We start from the raw sequence: 7172 nt of genomic DNA, 5'->3' as shown, positions 1-7172 counted from the left end.
GCTGAAGGAAGAGAAGAAATTGATTCTTTTGCACATTTACTGTCAAAGCCATTTTCAAGATGGACTTTTCAAGAAAAAAAGCTGGAAATCATTAAGAAAGGTCGCATAACTCCAAAGCATGCAAACCTGTCACAATCGGGAACGAACATTTTCAGCACTAAATCGAATAAAAACGTTTGCCAGAAATACGACAGGATAGACTCAACTTTCAGCATTAGTTTCGATGGCGATAGAAAAGAAGGAGGAAAGAAAGGAGAATGGATATTGTGTACAGGTAAAATGATTTTTGGTGAGTAAAATATTGCTATATTCCTAAATAATATTATTATTGATGATTTTTTTGTGTCGCAAGCTGTAGCTGCAGTAGAGGTTTTATAACCATAAAACAGTTTTTGAGGGTTGGATTGATTCCGACAGCTGAAGGCGTCGCTAAATTCATGGACCGTCGCTGATATGTATACACATCCATATATACATATACATATATACATATATATATAAATATACATACATACACATAGATGTACATGTATACATACGGTTGGTCTTAACATTCAGCCATTTGTTTTGTTAAAGAGCCTGGCAGCTGTATATACTTGTATAATGACTGTCAAGTTCTCTCTACTTTCTTCAAATTTTGCCCCAAGCTTGAAAAGGGGCCCCGATCTTTTCAACGCAGGAACAACTCAAATCCTTCTAGTTTACAATTTTATTGAAGATTATGGTGATAGGAAGTGATTAGGTTGAAAACCTTAAAGAAGGAGGAAAGAAGGAAGCATGTGACATCATTCAAGTTTCAAGTTACTATGGTGATCAAAGTGTTGCTCTTGAGTTTACTAATAACATCTTGAATTTACTACAGAAAAGCAGAAGAGCATCAAATGATAGAGTGGAAGTGAATGGGTACATTAATTGATTGAGTAAATCAAACACAAATATTCACTTTACAGAGATTGGTCGTTAAGAGTAATCCAAGTTAAAGGAAAATACAAAGAATGCAACTTATGGTTGTGAGAAAACAAACTAAGAATCAATCAGCTGGCATCTAAATGGTACTTTTATTTGATCCTACCAGTTGCGTGTGATCGGGTCTGAAGGGTATTCCTTGCTCCTTTCTCGCCTGTCTCCTTTCAAGGCTGGACTCTGAATTTTTATATCCTGGCTCATGCCTTATGATCTCAGGCAGGAAATTAGGTGAGGTGACTTTGATTTGTGTTTTCTTTTCTGCCCCCTGTTGGCCTGGAGGAGGGGCAGACATATCTTCTGCAAAGTTGACTTGACAATGACAATAAAAGCATTCAATTCAATTCAATCAATGAGTGGTCTTCAAAACCAATTACGTAACAGAACAACAGGATTTGATGGACTGCATATGATTCAACAGAGTTAAAAACATACTAGTGTTTATCATTTGACATGTTGGAATACGAGGAGGAAGTAAGACCCAGAGAACAAGAGATTATACCGTACAAGTTCAAACTGGAGCACAAAGCACCGTTACTATGGATGTCCCGACATTTTTACTTCCAATCTGATTTTTAAAGAGATGTTTTGCTGTTACTGATCTGTTATAAATCCTATGCCAGAATTTTTCATTCGTTTCATTTTTCATCCAGGCTTATAACCAGTACAGAAAATGAATGAATAAAAATAATGTAAAATATCTCATCTGTATTAAAGTCTAGAGCCACCTTATCGTGTTTTATAGTGTTACCTCCTGCACCACCACGGCTCACTATAATTACACTTTAATAAGAAAATCTCTATTTTAGACCATGCTCTGTTAACATCATTAGAAACCCAATTTATTGTCCACACTTCATTTGCCACTTGGTCATTGGCAAATAAAAATGCAAACACCATTGTCTATTTTCTGACTTGATTGTCCAAGTCATGTTAAATTAATTTAAAATATTTTGGTCAGTTAGTTGTAATCTATTCTAATTATCGTCATTATTATAAACCGTACTAGAAATACCCTGTAATTGACAGTTATAGTTAAATCAGAAGCAATCTCAGAAGTGTTAATCAAAATATTGCATTATTCATTTCTAAGGAAATAGCTCAGGGTCTAAAATATGGGTGAGTGCATCACTCTTTCTTGCGTAATACCCTGTCATAACTAAATACCCTATCATACTCTAGCATCACCATTTCGTACTGTCCCATAAATGATTGTTTTGAGTTGTCTCTTTTTTGGTATTATTATGTTTAAATTACTGGCAGAAGCCTTATTTCATTCAGATGTAATTCTAAAATTGAGATTTCCATCAATCACTGAGATAATTATTGTACTCGCCATCTTTTACAGTTGTTTGGGTAATTTTGTTGTCCGTGTCTCACAAAAGAAAGCAAAATCTGGTGCATTTAGACCTCAGGTAAAATAAGTCACATAAAATTTAGTGTCAATTAAAAATCTATGAGAGCGGCCCAGGGTACGAGTGGTTAGCACCTTGGCCTAACGGCTTTGGGGTTGAGGGTTCGATCCCAGGTTGGTCCTGCTGTGTGGAGTTTGCATGTTCTCACAGCCATGGGTGGGATTTTCCAGGTATTCTGGTTTCCTCCCATATCCCCAAAACATGTTGGGTAGGCTGGTTGAACACTCTAAATTGCCCCTAGGTATGAGTGTGAGCGTGAATGGTTGTCCCTTGCCTGGTGCCCATAGGTAGCTGGTATAGGGTCCAGCACCCCCGCGACCCTTGTGAGGTAAAGTGGTTCAGAAAATGAATAAACGAATAAAAATCCATTGTTTGAAGGATCTGTTTTTCATTTCCTTAAGGCATTGGGGTAGCTTAATGACAAAAAGAATCAGTCGAGTGGAAGAATGAAGTTCAATCTCCTTAATGTGGCAATTATCCATTTCCTGCAAATTATTAGTTTTAGTGGCATTGCCCAGCCAATAGCCAAGCATCGTTGGTATTGCACTTTACACTGGAGGGTATGGGCAAAACGATAGCCTTATGGTTGAAACTCTGCCCAACAGACAACAACAAAAACGCTCATCTAGTCTAAGACAATTGGTTTGTTCTTGTGTTTTCAATTCAAATGAAGAATCCTTTTACAGATGCAGCACACAGCATGAAAGCTGGCCAGCAGCGGGCTCATGCAGGGCCTCAGGCTACTTTTGCACTGCAGGGCCAAATGCCTGCTTTGGATGTATTGAACTTTTTGATTTTTTTATGGGAATATCGTGAACCATGTAAAATCCAACCTTTGTTTATTCCAGATATGTCTTCTCATCTCGTCCAGGAGGCCACAGGGCTCAGGAAATGTTTTAGTCCATCAAGGGAAGTGTCGATCGTTTTTATATTTAATTCCACTATTTAGCCAAGATGGCGCCGTTCACGCAGGAGCCAGTGGGAGTAGCTCTGTATGTTTTTTCGTGTTTTACAGCCCTTCTATCTTTTTTAATTACATTTTAATATTTCTTAATACATCCTTTTTTACTTTACTTTGTACTTTATACTTTTTACTTTAATGTTTTTACAACTTTCCTTGTTCTGTTAGCATGGCTTCTTTCGGCTACTTCTTTTTTGGAACCATTCAGCCATGCCTACGCTGTCACACACATGGGACTAGCTGTTACAATACGCAGCGGAAGTAGCAACACCTCGGTGCCGCCGGAGTTTCGGAGCTGGACAAAAGTGCTGGGAGGAGAGGCAACGCTTCTGACCAACCATTCCATCGTGGGATAAGATGGAAGAGCTGTCGGCGCTTACCAGCCACGGAGTTGAGGAGTTCTGCCCTGCTGCTGTTTTCTTCAGACTACTGAGGAACTGTGCGGATAAACTTGGAAGAGTGACTCTGCATATTCTCTACCTCGGTCACAGTCTGCAGAAGTTCCCCATCTCGTGGAAGACTTCCTGTGTGTGGTTCCAGTTTTTGTCCAACTTTACGTCTTTTTGAGTCTATCCGTTTTTGCTACCGAAACTCGTAGCTCGTTTTGTGTTTTTGCTGGTTTTCTGTCTTAATAATTTGGTGATTCTTAATGATCCAATTGACTTTGATTTGCTTTGTACTTTGTGCTTTTTGCTTTTGCTTTGTTGTTCTGCGGCCTTTGACTGTACTGTCTAACTTATAACTATGCCTTTTCTTGCTACTGTCACAATGAAATTTCCCGTATACAGGATGAATAAAGTTATCCAATCCAAAAAGCAAATCAGTAGGGATCGACTTTAAACGTTTCTTAGAAAAATCTAAGAAAAAGAGTCGCTTGGATCTGGTTGAGAAATTTTTTCTTTCTGAATATACATGCGGAATTTAATGCCTAATTATCAGCGAAGACGTTTACTTGTTCTTTACAACATGTTACGAGTGTCGGATATACAATATTTATGAAGTCTTCAACAAAAAGGAACAGATTAACAGCTACCGGCAGCAAGCGGGGCAGACAGAGCGAGAGCAAGAGTACTGTAATTCAGTGCACAACATTTTGTGCTATTTTCTTGTTAATGTCATGCACAGATTGTTGTTAAAACATATAATTAATCACACATTACCAAACGTTTTGTTAAGTCCCACCCAACTCATATGTGCAACTATAATTAATGTATTTCCTGCATTTGGGAGGAAACCGGAGTACTCAGAGAAAACCCACACAGGCTCAGTGTGAACATGCAAACTCCACACAGGTGGGCGGACCTGGATTTGAATGCAGGTCCCCCCCTGTGAGGCTGGCACACTAACCACTCACCCACCGGGCTACCCTATATCAGCACCACTTATATTTCATAATTTGAACAAGGTGATTTAACATTAAAGCCATATAAGAGGATTATTAGAACAAACATTTTATTTTTGTCATAGGCATAATTTTAAATTGGAAGATTTAGCCTCACAGCTCTGGGGTCCTGGGTTCAAATACAGGTCAGTCCACCTGTGTGGGGTTTCCCTAAATACAAACTGTGAATTACTATTTAGTCATACTTAATGCACTATTAATTATTAGGCTAAAGAAAAGCTCCAAATTTCCCGGACTTTTATTGTTTTTTGTTGGAGAACTTGTTGAGACCATGACGGACGTACCTTCCTAAGGGGACAACTCATGTACATACAAACTCTTATACACTCACACGTCGGCTCAGTGAAACTGCTCATGGCCATTGTTGGCTTTTATTGATGCGTAGACCGTGTTGTTTTACCTTGTTTTGTCGCCGGTCTTTTGGTCGTCGATCTTTTGGTCGCCGGTCTTTTGGTCGCCCGTTGTCGCGGTCGGGGCGACCAAAAGACCGCGACCAAAAGACCGGCGACCAAAAGACGGCAACCAAAAGACCGGCGACCAATCGACCGCACACGGGTAGGCTGATTGGATACTCTAAATTGCCCCGAGTGTGAGCATCAATGGTTGTTTGTCTCCCTGTCCCCTGCAATTGGCTGGCCACCAATGCAGGGTGTCCCCCACCTCTAGACCCAAGTCAGCTAGGATAGGCTCCAGCACCCCCCGCAATCCTGGTGAGGATAAAGCGGTTCAGAAAATGTGATTTTCTACATTTGTAACTCTAAGTTGAACCTTGTCAAAAAATACTTTCAAATTTCTTCAAGGGCAGATCTTTTGAGGATAAAGTGAACAGGAATTATGCAAATATTTCTATGTCTTGCTGCTGGTTCTCTTTGCATCTGTGCACCAAAAGGAGGAATTTAGTACAAACGAGAAGATTTGTTGAGCTCAAAGAGAGGCTGACTGTATGGAAGATTAAGGGTGGATTTCTTTCAAGATTCAACAACTTTGATGTTAATGACTAAGCTTTGGAAAAGGCACCAACTTTCACTAAGGAGAAAGCTTTGACAGCTCATTTTTTTTGCAATACCGAGACTGATCTGTGAGAGGCAGCATGCTACCCTGAGGGCCTTCAGAATGCTGAAAAAGGTGAAAAAATAAATACGTACAGGCAAACCCATGTTAGCTAATTTTATAACTACCCTGGAGTTGCATTGTTATAAAAACTCACTAGAAGACATGAATTATAGATACATTGCATAACTTAACAGTCAGGATTTCTTGCAATATGGAGGATGCAATTATGCAGGTCGAGGAAAGCATGAGATTGGCAATTCCGAGGCACAATTAGCCTTATTCTAACACATTCAAATGATTTTCTTTTCTAAATTGTTGTTCCCTGGAGTCTTTTTCCCCATTTGGGCATAAATAGGTGTCAATCAACAATTTAGCTGAGGTTTTACATTCGTCGCTATAGTTGTTTTGTAAAACATTTTCGTGACCATGGTGGATTTAATCCAGGTGTACCAAGACATAAAACCACATGCATGAATAATGCAAAAACATTGGCATTTGTAAGAGTGTCACAAAATGTAATATTTACCATTTTAATGTAGAGTTGTGAAAAAATTATTTTCCCTTGGTCCAATTTTTATTGAATCGGCCACACATGCTGTTTCCTTTGAATGGTACACAAGCAGGCATTGTTAGACACAATTGGCAGCTACTATACAGCAAATACGACATTTCCACAATATTGCGATTCCATGGCAGATGATCTCATGTCACTACAAGTCGTAAAGCAATCTCATTTAGCTGTCACGATAGACATGATGCAGGGGAGCGGCGATGTACACTCCGGACTAGTCGACAGCCAATCACAGGGTCCATATGACCAGACACAGTGTGTTACTGTCACTGACACTTCAAGATTGCTCTAATGGAAAGCGTGCTCAGCTGGCGGCTTCAGCAGGACCTTAACATGGGTCATGCTAGCTAGAGCCATCAACGCTTTAGATTAACGCTTTTCCGCCTTAATATGATCTGTTGCTGTGCAGTCGCAATCCATCAGTGAATCATTTTCAATTCTCTAATTTGCCACAGAGGTGACAACATTTTACTCTGTGGCAAAGAGACCCCACCCCCTTACCACCCAAAGCAGTCAAGCTCGCTCCTTTTGTGAACTGCAGTGAACAGTGCAGTTGATGAAATCTGATTAAAAATAATTTTGTCCTTGGATAGCAAATATCAGTTCTAATCTTGCTGGACTGTGCAGAAGAACTTAATTGTGAGCGTCATACGTAGAGCAATGGTGTCCAAACTTTGGCCCACGGGCCAAACAAAACGGTGTAGAATTTTAATAGAATGTAATGCCTTTATTGGCATTATACAAGAGAGCTGCCAACTACTTCGGAATTTTCAGAGTTTACCCGGAAATGCAACGCAAACGCCAGGA

The 7172-nt window shown here is 39.7% G+C and overlaps 1 protein-coding gene across 3 annotated transcripts in view; it reads right to left on the bottom strand.

Moving 5' to 3' along the window:
* LOC144090444 (uncharacterized) overlaps positions 1-3972 on the bottom strand; it is an 8001-nt gene extending 4029 nt beyond the window's left edge. Inside the window, exons 1-2 of one of the 3 annotated variants that reach the window (XM_077621882.1) lie at positions 3720-3972; positions 1073-1239 (exon numbers count right to left, since the gene is read on the bottom strand). The gene's annotated coding sequence lies outside the window, so the exon portion shown is untranslated. Of the gene's footprint in view, positions 1-1072; positions 1276-3211; positions 3684-3719 lie in introns of those variants that run through there. The other 2 variants (XM_077621880.1, XM_077621883.1) reach the window with 2 other exon arrangements.
* Between the last annotated feature and the right edge of the window lie 3200 nt (positions 3973-7172).

Source organism: Stigmatopora argus, chromosome 16, assembly GCF_051989625.1.
Source record: "Stigmatopora argus isolate UIUO_Sarg chromosome 16, RoL_Sarg_1.0, whole genome shotgun sequence".
Lineage (NCBI taxonomy): Eukaryota > Metazoa > Chordata > Actinopteri > Syngnathiformes > Syngnathidae > Stigmatopora > Stigmatopora argus.
Note: the sequence above shows the minus strand (reverse complement) of the source record. Positions and strands in the feature narration are given on the sequence as shown.